The sequence below is a fragment of the Oncorhynchus masou genome, chromosome 24 (assembly GCF_036934945.1).
Source record: "Oncorhynchus masou masou isolate Uvic2021 chromosome 24, UVic_Omas_1.1, whole genome shotgun sequence".
Lineage (NCBI taxonomy): Eukaryota > Metazoa > Chordata > Actinopteri > Salmoniformes > Salmonidae > Oncorhynchus > Oncorhynchus masou.
Genome location: NC_088235.1, coordinates 73,636,070 through 73,652,216, shown reverse-complemented (window position 1 = coordinate 73,652,216; position 16,147 = coordinate 73,636,070).

Sequence of the window (16,147 nt, the reverse complement as noted above, 5' to 3'; positions counted from 1 at the left end):
GAGTGACAGACTGTGAAACTCAATCTCCCATGATTCCGTAGTACCGGAACTTACTATCATTATTTGTACCGAAACTGATAGTGTTGTGTTCGTTGTTATTACACTTCAGTGGTTGTGTGGAGTACTTCACCCAACTTAAAATAAGAAATTACTTTGCATATAATACATACCATATAATAAACATAATAAACTATTTTAATTAGATCTTTGATGGTGTACTGTAGCTAGTTTATTTATTGCCTGTATGTGTCCCATATAACTGATTCCATAGTTACACTGGCGTCTGCACATTTAAAACTGTAAACTAAGTCTCTTTTTGCTACCTGTATATCAATTGTGCAAATGTGAATATACAAATACAGTTCATAAATAATAATACCAGGATTGCTCACACCTAATATTTGAGTGATCAATAACAAAAACATTTGAGTGTTAACTGTGGAGGCTTTTGCTTTTACAAAATATAATGAAATCCCACAATAAGAAAATACACCTATCCCCACAATAACGAATCCTTTTCCTTGTTGACTTAATTTTTATTTTACCTCTAATGACCCAATAAGGGTTCAAACAAAAATGTGGTTGGGAAACCCTGCACTAAAGAAACTCCAAGAGAGATGCCAAGAGCGAGATCTCCCTTGCGGGATTTTTTAACAGACTTATCAAGGCTAGGATCGTTACACTAGTCCCTCGGTTCACAAGACACAACCTGTGCTTCTCTAACAAATTATTCAGCTTTAACAGGACTTGCTTTTGACCCGCATGCACTATCCTAGCCTGTGCATCAGTTTAGCAAATGGTAGGAGGGGGTATTGACCTGAGGTAAGCGTGAAGCCAGGTCGTTGACCCTGAGGAAATCACACTATACACAACAACCCCAAAAGTGTAAGGGCCTCATCAAGGCTAGCGTCGTTCAACTGTCAGGCAGCATGACTACCTTGTTAGGACATTTCTAACTACTACTAAATGCTGTTGCAAAATACTAACGATTTTTTGCTGGCTCACTGGCTTTTATTTCAATGTGGTATTAAATACAAAGTAGTGATATAAAATGTTCAAATGCTCTGACCGATTGACTGTAACCTAAGCCTCTGTCTTGCAGGCATGAACTCTTAGGTATGTATTAAAAATAGATTCAAAATGTTATATCACTCCCAAAATAAGAGGAACCACAGCTACGGTAGATTAAAACCACATAGTCATGGACTTGTAATTGAATGACATATGTATCTAATATAATGACCAACAGTTTCTATCATCATTTGATGACATATATCTGTCAAAGTGGATTCCTATCTCGTCACCCAAAAAACTCAGTTATACTAATGCCTTTAAGTTACATTATATAAATAACACCATTTTTATTTAATAGTTTTCAGTACCAGTACCCATCCTCCTGCAGTACCCATGCTCTTGCACCTATCCCCAAAAGATACAGGTACAGTATGCTAGAATGCCAAACATATGCCATGCCAAACTTTTAAAAAGTTAATACAGCCAAGCTATTCTTTTCATCAATTCTGTCATTACATTTTTATACTTAAAAAAAAAAAAATCTCCACAAGACTCCCTGATGCAGGACCGAGAGCAGGTGCTGGGGAGTTTCACAGGGCCAGATTGTATGTAACCTCAAAGGTGACTTGGGCAGAGAGGCAGACCTTGTGTGCACAAAAGTTGGGGGGAAAGAGAGATAATGGTCAACAGCATGCTCTTTGCTGAAGGTACTGTATTGGGCCAGTGTCAGTTTGAAGGGTTTTATTGCCCCTTGTCCCCAAACAACCTTAATTCATCAGGATGATGAGGGGTCCCTTACCTTCCAGGAGCAAGGTGTGTGTTTATTTTTTAAGTGTTTCAACTTAAATCTAATAGCACCTCCTTCGATACCCACTTTTACGTCATACTGCACAATTTTCAAATCATAAGTATCAACAGTCCAAATACACTGCTCAAAAAAATAAAGGGAACACTAAAATAACGCATCCTAGATCTGAATGAATTAAATATTCTTATTAAATACTTTTTTCTTTACATAGTTGAATGTGCTGACAACAAAATCACACAAAAATGATCAATAGAAATCAAATTTATCAACCCATGGAGGTCTGGATTTGGAGTCACACTGAAAATTAAAAGTGGAAAACCACACTACAGGCTGATCCAACTTTGATGTAATGTCCTTAAAACAAGTCAAAAGGAGGCTCAGTAGTGTGTGTGGCCTCCACGTGCCTGTATAACCTCTCTACAATGCCTGGACATGCTCCTGATGAGGTGGTGGATGGTCTCCTGAGGGATCTCCTCCCAGACCTGGACTAAAGCATCCGCCAACTCCTGGACAGTCTGTGGTGCAACGTGGCGTTGGTGGATGGAGCGAGACATGATGTCCCAGATGTGCTCAATTGGATTCAGGTCTGGGGAACAGGCGGGCCAGTCCATAGCATCAATCCCTTCCTCTTGCAGGAACTGCTGACACACTCCAGCCACATGAGGTCTAGCATTGTCTTGCATTAGAAGGAACCCAGGGCCAACCGCACCAGCATATGGTCTCACAAGGGGTCTGAGGATCTCATCTCGGTACCTAATGGCAGTCAGGCTACCTCTGGCGAGCACATGGAGGGCTGTGCGGCCCCTCAAAGAAATGCCACCCCACACCATGACTGACCCACCGCCAAACCGGTCATGCTGGAGGATGTTGCAGGCAGCAGAACGTTCTCCACGGCGTCTCCAGACTCTGTCATGTCTGTCACGTGCTCAGTGTGAACCTGCTTTCATCTGTGAAGAGCACAGGGCGCCAGTGGTGAATTTGCCAATCTTGGTGTTCTCTGGCAAATGCCAAACATCCTGCACGGTGTTGGGCTGTAAGCACAACCCCCACCTGTGGACGTTGGGCCCTCATACCACCCTCATGGAGTCTGTTTCTGATCGTTTGAGCAGACACATGCACATTTGTGGCCTGCTGGAGGTCATTTTGCAGGGCTCTGGCAGTGCTCCTCCTTGCACAAAGGTGGAGGTAGCGGTCCTGCTGCTGGGTTGTTGTCCTCCTACGGCCTCCTCCACATCTCCTGATGTACTGGCCTGTCTCCTGGTAGCGCCTCCATGCTCTGGACACTACGCTGACAGACACAGCAAACCTTCTTGCCACAGCTCGCATTGATGTGCCATCCTGGATGAGCTGCACTACCTGAGCCACTGGTGTAGGTTCGAGACTCCGTCTCATGCTACCACTAGAGTGAAAGCACCGCCAGCATTCAAAAGTGACCAAAACATCAGCCAGGAAGCATAGGAACTGAGAAGTGGTCTGTGGTACCACCTGCAGAACCACTCCTTTATTGGGGGTGTCTTGCTAATTGCCTATAATTTCCAACTGTTGTCTATTCCATTTGCACAACAGCATGTGAAATGTATTGTCAATCAGTGTTGCTTCCAAAGTGGACAGTTTGATTTCACAGAAATGTGATTGACTTGGAGTTACATTGTGTTGTTTAAGTGTTCCCTTTATTTTTTTGAGCAGTGTAGTATATTTTCAAGGTTCTCAAGGCTCCAATATCGATATAACACCGTTTTTTATAAGCATTTACATACATACACTTGTTTTCTGCCATGAAGCTCTATACACCACTAGGAAACGTTATATTTTAACAAGCCATGTCTGGTCATGGAATCCCCCCCAAAATGTTGTTTTGTTTTTTGTAGCTCAGACTTGTGGCTTGGCATAAAATATATTTGGGATGAATCAAACATATTTGTGAAATCTCATACCCCTGCTGGCTATGGGGTGCTTTGTAGCGCCCCCAAATGGGCAATTTATCCAAACTTTAATGATTTGTAAGTCAAGAACAGATGAACATATCCAAACATTATTTGTCATGAAGGTTTACTAAGGACCCTAATTAAATTATGAGGCTCCAATATTTCAAGCTTAAATATTAATGACTGAAAAACACATTTTAAAAAGTGCCCCAGTTCAAACATTGAGTTGGTATGTGCTGATACAGCATTATGTAGATTTTAATGGAGGTACATATGAATTTGCATGCATATTAGAATAATATTGGCAAAGATATTAATAAGCATCCGGTTAGGATTAGAAAAATAAACTACAAAATGGCGGCATATTTGTAGTTCAGAACTTATCTGGTTTAGGGAAGAAAATGTGTCATTATTTTTCCATAAATTATTTAATAAAGAGCCGATGGTGGAAGTAAAAATGAATGAGGGACACACCGAATGGAGGACACACCCCAAAAAAGATTTTGAAGTGTCTGTCCAATATCTAGGAGATATAAGAAAGCTCAGGAAATATATATTTTTTGGACACATTTAATCCCTTATTTTTGTTGGCACAAAATTGCCTCCATACTTCCAATTTCTATATATTTTTGATATCATTTTTTAAAACCCCTTTTTCTCCTCAATTGGTAGTTACAGTCCTGTCCCATCACTGCAACTCCCATATGGACTCAGGAGAGGCGAAGGTCGAGAGCTGTGCGTCCTCTGAAACACAACCGAGCCAAGCCGCACTGTTTCTTGAGACAACGGCCGCTTAACCCGGAAGCCAGCCACACGCAGCGTGCATTGCGCCCGGTCCGCCACAGGAGTCTCTAGTGCGCGATGGGATAGGAACATCCCTGCCGGCCATACCTTCCCCTAACCCGGACGACGCCCAATTGTGTGCTGCCTCATGGGTCTCCCGGCTGTGACAGAGCCTGGACTCAAACAAGGTTCTCTAGTGGCACAGCGATGCAGTGCATAGACCACTGAGCCACTCGGGAGGCCCATTCTTCCATTTGTGTTTATGGGTTACCTTTAGAGGAGTCCTGTGACACTTGTGGGGGTTGTAGAGAAAACAGAGAACACCATCGTGTTCGTGAGAGTCTCCCGTTTCCATAGAGTGGTCATAAAAGTTAGCATGGTCACAAACCGTTCAGACGCTACAGACGTGAGAAGACCGATTTCCGGGATGTCTCATGGTCAGATAAACATCGCTGTAGCATGGCCACCTTCCACCGCAGATGCAAAAGGCCGACGTGGTGGATTGCGATGCAGCCCGTGCAAAAAAACACAGTATCTCTAGTTTAAACGGATACATTTTGATGGTGCGTCAATATAGTCTTAATTAATGTGGTGTATCTTCAGCCATAGTGTAAATCTAAAGATAGATTTATCAGGTGCTTGGTTAAGTGAACAGTTAGAAAACAGAAAAAATCTGCAAACGAATACTCCCCAAAGTGGTTTCCATAGTTACACAGAGTTTCATATTAATAAATTGATATTCTGATATCTATCTATATTTTTTTTAATAAGATGGGAACTATAGTGGGGTCTGGAATTATTGACACCCTTGATAAAGATGAGCAAAAATGACTGTACAAAATAAATAATTAAAATACTGAGCTATATGCTGTATGCTCAAAGAGATTTTGTTTAACAAGTATGACTTTTTTTCTCATTTACAATCAGTCTTGATATGTTACATTCCTTTCCATATCCTGTTTCTCTCCCTCCTAGACCCAACTATTATGCTCTCTTAAGGTGTACTTCTATCCTGAACGTCATTGTATATAATAGATCCGTTTCATTTAATATTGTAATGACCTGACTAGATCATAAATGAACAATTGTCCAGACAGAGGCTTGAGTTTGCGAATTGACGGTTTATTAAACCAACTTTACACAGGCTACTGTTTGGGCCGTAGCACACGCCAAAAAGATAACAGATAACCCACAAGCCAATCGTGACCTTCTCTTGGGAAGCCCAGACGTAAGAGAGAGAGAACAAAAAGCTGAACCTGGTCTTAACTTCCAATGCTCCACCCCCCCCCTCCACGCCACTCCGCCAACCACCAGGATGCCCGGCATCAGAACATTCCAGGCATTCCCGTGATTGGCAGATAGCAGGTTGATTGACATGTCGGACCCCGCGAACACCGGGTACTGGTCAGTACAACACAACCACCTCCTAGCCTAACACATAACACACAGCTGTCTGTGCGGGTCGCTACACAGCCCCCCCACCACAAAGTCCCTCGTCCCCGAGGGAACAAACAAAGTCTCTGAAGCGACCCGGAGGTCTCCTTTGCCTGCGTGTCCGTGATGGTCGCAGAGTGCCCCTCTGGGAATCAGGGGATGAAGGCAGGGCTATGGGGGACAAGGAAGCGGGAACGGGTAATACAGTCCGTGGCTCTGGGGAACCACGCGGTGACACAGGGGGAGACTGGGGAGTGGGCTGTCTGGAGCCTTGTCTGCGGCACCTGAGGGTGGGTGCCTGGAGAATGTCATTGCCAGAGAGGGGAATTGTGGGGGTTCCTGGGGTTTGGGGAAAAGAGGCCCCTCTGTATGGGGCTAACCTGTCCCGGTGCAGTGCCACCTTTCTCCCCCTGGGAGGAAGCTGCACCCGGTACACAACCTCCCCTACCCTCTCCAGGACACTGCAGGGTCCCACCCAGTGACTGTCCAACTTGGGGCATCTGCCTTTTTTCCTTAGGGGGCTGTAGACCCAGACCAGCTCCCCAGCCACAAAGTGCCTTCCCCGGGTGTGCACGTCATAGTTCCTTTCTGCCTCACACCTGCATTCACCAGCTGCTCCCTGGCGAAGGTGTGGGCTGTCTCCAGGCGGTCCTGGAGTCTCCGGGCATACTCCGGCCCTGGAGGAACATGAGGGCTATCCAGGGGCCGACCAAACGCCATCTCCGCAGGGGTGCGGATCTCTCTCCCCAGCATGAGGAGGGCAGGCGTGCAGGAGGTGGAGTCTTGGACAGCGGAGCGGCATGCCATGAGGACCATAGGCAGGTGCTTGTCCCAGTCCCGCTGGTGTTTGGAAGAGACGATGGCCAGCTGCTGTCCAAGCGTTTTGTTGAAGCGCTCCACAAGGCCATCACTTTGAGGATGGAGAGGAGTAGTGCGGGTCTTGTGCATACCCAGCCTCTCACACATGGTGGCGAACACACGGGACTCAAAGTTTCTGCCTTGGTCGCTGTGGATGGACTCTGCAGCTCCAAACCTGCTGAACATCCCCGCTGTCAGGGCGTCGACGATGGTCTCTGCCTCCTGGTCAGGCAGAGCATAGGCCTCGGGCCATTTTGTGAAATAGTCCATGGCCGTGAGCACCCAGCGGTTTCCACTGTCTGTGGTGGGGAACGGCCCAACTACATCCACTCCCACCCTCTCCATGGGAGCCCCCACTGGGAACTGTTGGAGCTGAGCATGAGAGCGGCCTGGGGGCCCTTTCTCGCTGTGCAGTTGTCACAGCGGCGACAAAAGTCCTCCACATCCCTCTTGTGCTGCCCCCAGTAGAAGCCCTGACGGAGACGGCGCAGTGTTTTTGTGACCCCAAAGTGTCCAGTCCCCACCCCCCATGAGTACTCTGGAGCACAGCCTCCCGCAATGCTTTTGGGACCACCACCTGCCACCTCTCCTCTCCCGTAGCTGACTCCTTCCATGCCCGCTGTAGCACGCCATCAGCCAGCCGCAGTCTCTCAAACTTCGACCACAACCCTTTGGTCGCGAGTGAGAGCGCTGTTACCTCTTCCCATGGTGGCCTCACCTGCGCCTCTACCCACTGTAGCACTGGCTGTAGGTCTGTGTCCCGTCCCTGCTGCTGCCGCCATTCAGCCACGTCGACAGTCTGCAGCTCGCAGCAGACCGGCCCGCTCGCCCGACACACTGTGGCACAGACACCCTCCTCTGCCCGCAGCTCTCTCTCCCGTCCCTCTCTCCGTTCACAGTGGCGGCAGCCGTCTGCAGTACAGGGCCGAGGGGACATGGCGTCGGCGTTGGAGTGGCGTGCCCCTGCCCTGTGCACCACCGTGAAGTCATACGGCTGAAGCTCCTCCAACCAGCGTGCCACCTGCCCCTCTGGCTCTCTGAAAGACATGAGCCACTGGAGAGCAGAGTGGTCAGTCCTTACAGTAAAGGGCAGACCACCCAGGTAGTACTTGAAGTGTTTGACGGAAGCCACAACAGCCAAGAGCTCCCGCCGGGTGACACAGTAGCGGCGCTCATGTTTGTCAAATGTTTTGCTGAAGTACGCCACCACTCTCTCCTCCTCTGGCCCCACCTGGGCCAGCACCCCACCCATGCCCACATTGCTCGCGTCTGTGTCCAGGATAAAGGGCAAGGTGAGGTCAGGGGGCGAGCACGGGGCCTCGATCAGTGCACGTTTGAGGGTGTTGAACGCCTCCTCACACTCCACTGTCCAAGTGAAAGCCTTGTCCTTCGGCAGCAGGCGGTTCAGTGGAGCAGCAACGCTTGAGAAGCCCCGTACAAACCTCCTGTAGTACGAGGCCAGGCCCAGGAAGCTCTTCAGCTGACGCTGGTCGGTGGGGGTGGGCCAGTCTCTGACAGCCCCTACCTTGTCCTCCATGGTGCTGATCCCCTCCTTCCCCACTCGGTGGCCCAAGAAGGACACCTCTCTCCTCATGAAGTGGCACTTCTCGGGGTGGAGCTTCAGACCTGCGGCAGCCACCCTCTCCAGCACACGCCGTAGCGCCCCCAGGGCTGACTGGAAGGAGCTGCCATGGGCCAGGATGTCATCGAGGTATACCAGACACTGCTGTCGGGGATGCCATCCAGCACCCTGTCCATCAAACGCTCAAAAGTAGCTGGAGCGTTGCACAGGCCAAAGCACAGGACCTTGAACTGCCAGTGTCCTCTGTTAGTGGAGAACGCAGTTTTGGCTCTGGCCTCTGGGGAGAGGGGCACCTGCCAGTAGCCACTGCGGAGGTCTAGTGAGGAGAACCAGGAGGACCCCCTAACCAGGTCCAGCGACTCATCGATACGTGGTATGGGGTATGAGTCCTTCCTGGTTACCTCATTCAGCCGCCTGTAGTCCGCACAGAACCTCAGCTTGCCCCCTTCTTCGGAACCATGACGACTGGCGCCGCCCAGGGGCTGTCTGAGGGCTCAATGAAGTCTGCCCGCTGCATCTCCAACACAGCCTTGTCTGCCGCCTCCTGGCGTGCCAGCGGGATACGGCGGGGACGCATCTTGATGGGTCGAGCATCACCTGTGTCGATCTCATGCTGCACCAGATGAGTCTGACCCACCTCTTCCTCACTCAACGCAAAGCTGTCTCTGAATTCAAACAGCAACTGCCACAACCGTTCCTGCTGCTCGGGGTCAAGACCAACACAGTTCCTCCCCCATATCTCCCTCACTGCAGACAGTGTCCTCTCCTCTCCCATCTGGGGTAGCTGGGCTGGGGGTTGCGGCCCGGGCTCACAGAGGGCTGTGTCATGGAGGTAGCTGGGGGAATGTAACACACCGCCGTAGGTGACAGGGGGACTGGGGAAAAGTCACACACAGCTGTGGGGGAGGGGGGCGCAGCCATGAGTCTCTGCTGCTTTAACTGTTGGAGTAAAGGGTTTGTTGGGTTGAGTGAATGTGACATTAGGGGGAGCCATGGTGACTTCCGTCCCTCCCTGGAAGCTCAGTGTGCCCCTATTTAGGTCTAACTGGCAGCCTGTGCTCCTAAGAAAGTCCAACCCCAGGATACAAGGGTCCTGCACAGCCGCCACCCACACAGGATGACGCACAGTCCTGCCCCCTACTGTCAGAGTCATTATTCCCTTCCCTTTCATGGGTGCCAGCTCACCTGTGACTGTGCGGAGCTGCACAGTTGTAGGCTCACACTGAGTCCAACCTGGCACAATATCTGGCCTCACCAGGGTTACTGTGGACCCAGTGTCCACCAGGGCGGAGCAGGGCACCCCTCCACAGTGACAGGGACATGACAAAAGTCCCCAACACAGGTCCGGCCCACCACAACAACAGGCTCCATCCGCTTGCCCTCGTCTGCTTCTGGGGAAGTGGAGCCTTGCTTCCCGTCTGTGCCGGTGGGCTCCTCCTGAAGATGATGGTGGTTGGGATAGAAAGCCAGGGGTCCGCACTACCCGGTCTATGCGGACCCCGAGCCGTTTCCCTGAGCTCTGGGGGACATGGGGCAATCTCGGCGCAGATGGCCTGGCTGGCCACAACCCCAGCAGACCCTGGGACCAGGGCTTGTGTTTCGTGCCGCCTGTAGCGACACAGCCTGAATGAGTTTTGTCATTTCGGCCACCCAAGCAGGCTTTTCAGGTTCCGGGCTGCTCTGCCCCCCAGCTCGCACAGAGAGTGTGTCTCCCTGCACCCCCACCAAAGCCCCAGCTGAAGCCCCAGCCCACACCAGCTCCCTCTCCAAAGCCATCTCCAAGGCTGTCTGCAATGACTCAGGATGATCCAGCTGGGTCTGTATGCGCAGCTCCGTAGGAGAGAGCGCCTGTATGAACTGGTCCCGTGCTAGCTCGCTCTGCACGGAGGGGGGCATGTGAGCATATGCCCGCCGAGAGAGGCTCTCAATGTCATTAGCTAGCACCCGTAGAGGCTCTCCAGGCTGTCTGCGTCTATTACTCAGTTCGGAGCGCAGTAGCCCGGGCTGTACACACTGTCCATAGCGCCTCCTCAGTGCTCCCACTAAAGCACCATAATCATGCCTGTCCTCGGGGCTAATCAATATCAAACAGGCCAGAGCTTCATCCGTGAGGCATAAAGCCAACTGCAGTGCCCTTTCTTCATCCGACCACCCCTAAAATGAGCTAACAGTTCAAACTGAGCATGAAAAGCTTCCCAATCCGCCTTACCGGAATACTTCGGGGTCTTAACAGATACGGACGCAGCCGGGAACTGGGCGCCGCCATGTTTGTTTACATCCTGAGCCCCAGATTCCTCGTCACGCCGCGTCGACGTCGCCACTTCGGTCCGCCCACCAGAATCCGCGCGAAATACAGACGACGAAGCAATCATGCCCGCTTCAGCCGCCATCGCTCTAACGTCCTCCCTCAAGCGGCCTCTGCGCTCCGACGCCCTGGCGATCTCCTCAGACAGAACCCCCGACGTCCATTCACACGCACCTCCTTGGCCATAATTGTCCCCTACCTCCACCTTCACTTTCGGATTCCTCGACGCATTTTCAATCCCCGTTCTCACCTACGGTAGCTGGCCACATAAGTCAGCTAGCTAGCTGGCTAACTTGTATTAACGTTTTTACTTCTGACACCAATGTAATGACCTGACTAGATCATAAATGAACAATTGTCCAGACAGAGGCTTGAGTTTGCGAATTGACGGTTTATTAAACCAACTTTACACAGGCTACTGTTTGGGCCGTAGCACACGCCAAAAAGATAACAGATAACCCACAAGCCAATCGTGACCTTCTCTTGGGAAGCCCAGACGTAAGAGAGAGAGAACAAAAAGCTGAACCTGGTCTTAACTTCCAATGCTCCACCCCCCCTCCACGCCACTCCGCCAACCACCAGGATGCCCGGCATCAGAACATTCCAGGCATTCCCGTGATTGGCAGATAGCAGGTTGATTGACATGTCGGACCCCGCGAACACCGGGTACTGGTCAGTACAACACAACCACCTCCTAGCCTAACACATAACACACAGCTGTCTGTGCGGGTCGCTACAATATGTACGTACAGGACTAAAGTCTACATCCAAGACTAAAGTCTTCTCTATCTAGACTAAAAAGGGGCAGCTTTTTACCGTTTTTCGTTTCACCACTAGCTGCTAATGTAGCATTAGCATGTGTGATCTTCTTGACAAGTAAGATATGTGTGTGACCATAGAGATGTGTTCTATTGAATTATATGATTGTGAGGTACTCTCTCTTCTCATTTCTTAAACCTCTACGGAATTGGTGTCCCCCCGGCGGGACGGTTGAGCTAAAGTGCGCTAATGTGGTTGGCATGACATTGTAAGTAACAAGACAATTTCCCAGGACATAGACATGTCTTACATGAGCAGAAAGCTTAGATTTTTGGTAATCTAACTGCACTATCCAATTTACAGAAGCTATTACAGTGAAAAAATACCATGCTATTATTTGAGGAGAGTGCACAACAAAAAACTTTTGTCACAGTAACTGGTTTGATACATTCACCTCTGAAGGTAAATAATGTACTTACATTCAGTAATCTTGCTCTGATTTGTCATCCTGAGGGTCCCAGAGATAAAATGTAGAATAGTTTTGTTAGATAAAATCTTTGTTTATATTCAAATGTAGGAACTGGGTTCTACAGTTTGAACTCCTGCTGTGTCTGCCCCCCCCCTACCCCTAGGCTAAAGCGTGAAGGCTACAATAAATAAAATATGAGTGAACTGAATGAAGGTTATTTACAGTATGAGAGTGGCTGATGTAACTTAAAGAAACCACTATGATGAATATAAGGAAAATGGTTTTCTAATACTATTTATGAGTATTTCTGTCACGTATACTTCCTCTCTGGCCTCTAGGTCATCAGGCTGCTGATTATCCCGCACACCTGTCACCATCGTCTCGCGCACCTGCGCCTCACCATTATCTTCCCTATATCTGTCACTCCCCTTGGTTCTTTCCTTAGGTGTTATTGGCTCTGTTTTCATGTCGGTGCGTTGTTTGTGTTTCGTGTTCATTGTTTATTTTATTAAACCACTCACTCCCCGAACTTGCTTCCTGACTCTCAGTGCACTCGTTACAGAATAACACCTCAACTAAGGGAGGCATCAAGGAGTTTTTTTATTTTATTCTTTGTGGCAGAGTAATGACTCGGGTCCGGGAACCGCTACAGGCTCTCATGTCTCAGCCCGGATCGCCAGGCCCCCCTGCCTCAGCCGGCTCGTCTGGTTTTCATGCCTTAGCCGGATCGCCAGACTCCCCTGCCTCAACCGATCTGTCAAGTTCCCGGGCCCCAGCTGACTCGACAGGTTCCCGTACCTCCGCTGGCGTGACAGGTTCTCGCGCATCAGCAAGTGTGACCGGTCCGCTCCTGAGCCCCGGGTTCGTCTCCTTTGACGGTGTCCTGCGGCTGGAACCGTGTGTCGAGGAGGGGGTACTGTCACGTATACTCCCTCTCCGGCCTCTAGGTCATCAGGCTGCTGATTATCCCGCACACCTGTCACCTGCACCTCATGACACTCAGCTGGACTCCATCACCTACTTGATTATCTTCCCGATATCTGTCACTCCCCTTGGTTCTTTCCTCAGGTGTTATTGACTCTGTTTTCATATCGGTCCGTTGTTTGTGTTTCGTGTTCATTGTTTCTTTTATTTAAAAAAAACACTCACTCCCTGAACTTGCTTCCCGACTCTCAGCGCACTCGTTACAATTTCAACAATAACATAGCATACAAAGCATCCAATGACACACGTCATGCTTGGATATTACACTTTAAATATATGTATGCATGTACAGTATACAAAAATACAAGTAATGTTCTTCTGTGTGACCTGCTCAGTTTTTTATTAATATACGGCTGCTGCCCTCTAATTACGAACGGACAGGATATGGTGGCTCAGAGCCTTTGATAATCTTGTCCAGGCAAGTTTTGGGCATGTCTTGGCAGTGGAACCAATAATCATACCAGGCCCCAGTCTGGCTCAGTGGGCAAAAATACATTGCATTAGTGGTGATCAGGTGGCTTCCAACGCGCTTGGATACGTAGAGCTTGTAGTCCCGCAGGGGGCAGCGATCTGGATCATCGGCCAGGCCGTGCATCCGTACGGACCACTGGTCTGGGAAATGAGTATTGTTCCACTCCAGGTATTCCAGTTTTACCCCATTGCCTGACCATAGGTGGGTCTCTGTGGTCATGTGGAAGTTAGAGATATGCCCGAGCCAGACTCCCTGAAGGTAGAACTTCCCAAAGGCTTTGAGATGGTTGAGCAGGACCAAATTGAGCAGCCCGTCCAGTGTGGCTCTAGACAGGAACCTTGCTTGCCTTAGTGTCGCCTCCTCTTCTCTCCTCAAGCTCTGGATCACCCGAATGGCTCTGTCCCACTCCCTCTGCTTCAAGTGCTGACAGCAGTTATTCAGTTCCCTAATGGTGTTCGTGAACTCATCTGACTTCCAGATACTGAAGCGGCACCCTTGGTTCTGTAGATCACGATCCAGCATAAGGGGGCGTAAGTTGTAAGGTGTTCCTGCTCAGGAACTCCTCCCACACGTACTGGAAAAAGGGGACCAATAACCTGTCTAGGTTGGCGATAGAAAGGCTGCCTGGGCAACGGGCCCCTGGATGGTTTTGAGAGTTTAATCCTGGGACAAAGCTCATGATATTGCCCAGGTTGGGATTCACTTTATTTGGTCCGCCTGAAGAAAACATAGACAAATAACAATCACACATTACATACCTTGCCCACATACCATTTATATTGAAAGGAATATTCATTGTGAGTAACTATAACCTACACAATTCTAAACTATTATAAAGGAATGCCCCTTTTTCAGGACCCTGTCTTTCAAAGATAATTCGTAAAAATCCAAATAACTTCACATATATTCATTGTAAAGGGTTTAAACACTGTTTCCCATGCTTGTTCAATGAACCATAAACAATTGATGAACATGCACCTGTGGGATGGTCGTGAAGACACTAACAGCTTACAGACGGTATGCAATTAAGGTCACAGTTATGAAAACTTAGGACACTAAAGAGGCCTTTCTTCTGACTCTGAAAAACACCAAAAGAAGATGCCCAGGGACGTCTAAGACAGCGCTACAGGGAGACAGGATGGACAGCTAATCATCCTCGCAGTGGCAGACCACGTGTAACAACACCTGCACAGGATTGGTACATCCAAACATCACACCTGCGGGAAAGGTACAGGATGGCAACAACACCTGCCCGAGTTACACCAGGAACGCACAATCCCCCCATCAGTGCTCAGACTGTCCGCAATAGGCTGAGAGAGGCTAGACTGAGGGCTTGTAGGCCTGTTGTAGTAAGGCAGGTCCTCAATAGACATCACCGGCAACAACGTCGCCTAAAGGCACAAACCCACCATCGTTGGACTAGACAGGACTGGCAAAAAGTGCTCTTCACTGACAAGTCGCGGTTTTGTCTCACCAGGGGCGATGGTCAGATTTGCGTTTATTGTCGAAGGAATGAGCGTTACACTGAGGCCTGTACTCTGGAGAGGGATCGATTTGGAGGTGGAGGGTCCGTCATGGTCTGGGGCGGTGTGTCACAACATCATCGGACTGAGCTTGTTATCATTGCAGGCAATCTCAATGCTGTGTACATCGTTACTTACAAATTGGTGAATTCACCTTCTGGAAGCATCTAAACATCCTCCTACCTCATGAGGTACCCTTCCTGCAGTCTCATCCTAACATGACCCTCCAGCATGACAATGCCACCAGTCATACTGCTCGTTCTGTGCGTGATTTCCTGCATGACAGGAATGTCAGTGCTCTGTCATGGCCAGTGAAGAGCCCGGATCTCAATCCCATTGAGCACATCTGGGACCTGTTGGATCGGAGGGTGAGGGCTAGGGCCATTCCCCCCAGAAATGTCCGGGAACTTGCGGGTGCCTTGGTGGAAGAGTGGGGTAAAATCTCACAGCAAGAAGGGCAAATCTGGTGCAGTCTATGAGGAAGAGATGCACTGCAGTACTTAATACAACTGGTGACCACACCAGATACTGACTGTTACTTTTGATTTTGTTCAGGGACACATTATTCCATTTCTGTTAGTCACATGTCTGTGGAACTTGTTCAGTTTATGTCTCAGTTGTTGAATCTTGTTATGTTCATACACATATTTACACATGTTAAGTTTGGAGAAAATAAACGCAGTTGAGTGAGGACGTTTCTTTTTTTTGCTGGGTTTACTATTAACATGCTATTTATAACCAATTTATTCTGTACTGCACTGTGAAGTGCTACACAAATACACATATAATTGCTGTAACCTCTGGACAAAGCAGGTGCAAAAGTAATTCTGCCCAATAATAATGTAGAAAATCATTTCTGCAGCAGATATAGTATGCTCACTTTTCTCTGCTAGTTTCTTGGGTATTGCCTTCACTTTGCATTTATCAGAAGCAGGGTGCACTGCTGCCGCACCAGACCTCTGGGATATAGGAGGGAAGAGGACAGCACTACCGGAGCACTGCCTGTGGGGTTCACCCTGGCCCTGGAAAAGGGGCTTGGGTTTAGAAGGGGACGGGGCACCCTATCCACCTTTAGAGGTCGACCACTTCTTATCTTCTGGGGTCGCACTCAATGTCTGAAAGGGCAGAGTTTAGGAGACGGGTGATGTAAAGAATAGTCCATTAGGACTGCCCTCCTCTCAATGGTTTTACTCCTTGTTCTTATGCTCCTGCTCCAACCAAACTTCCATGT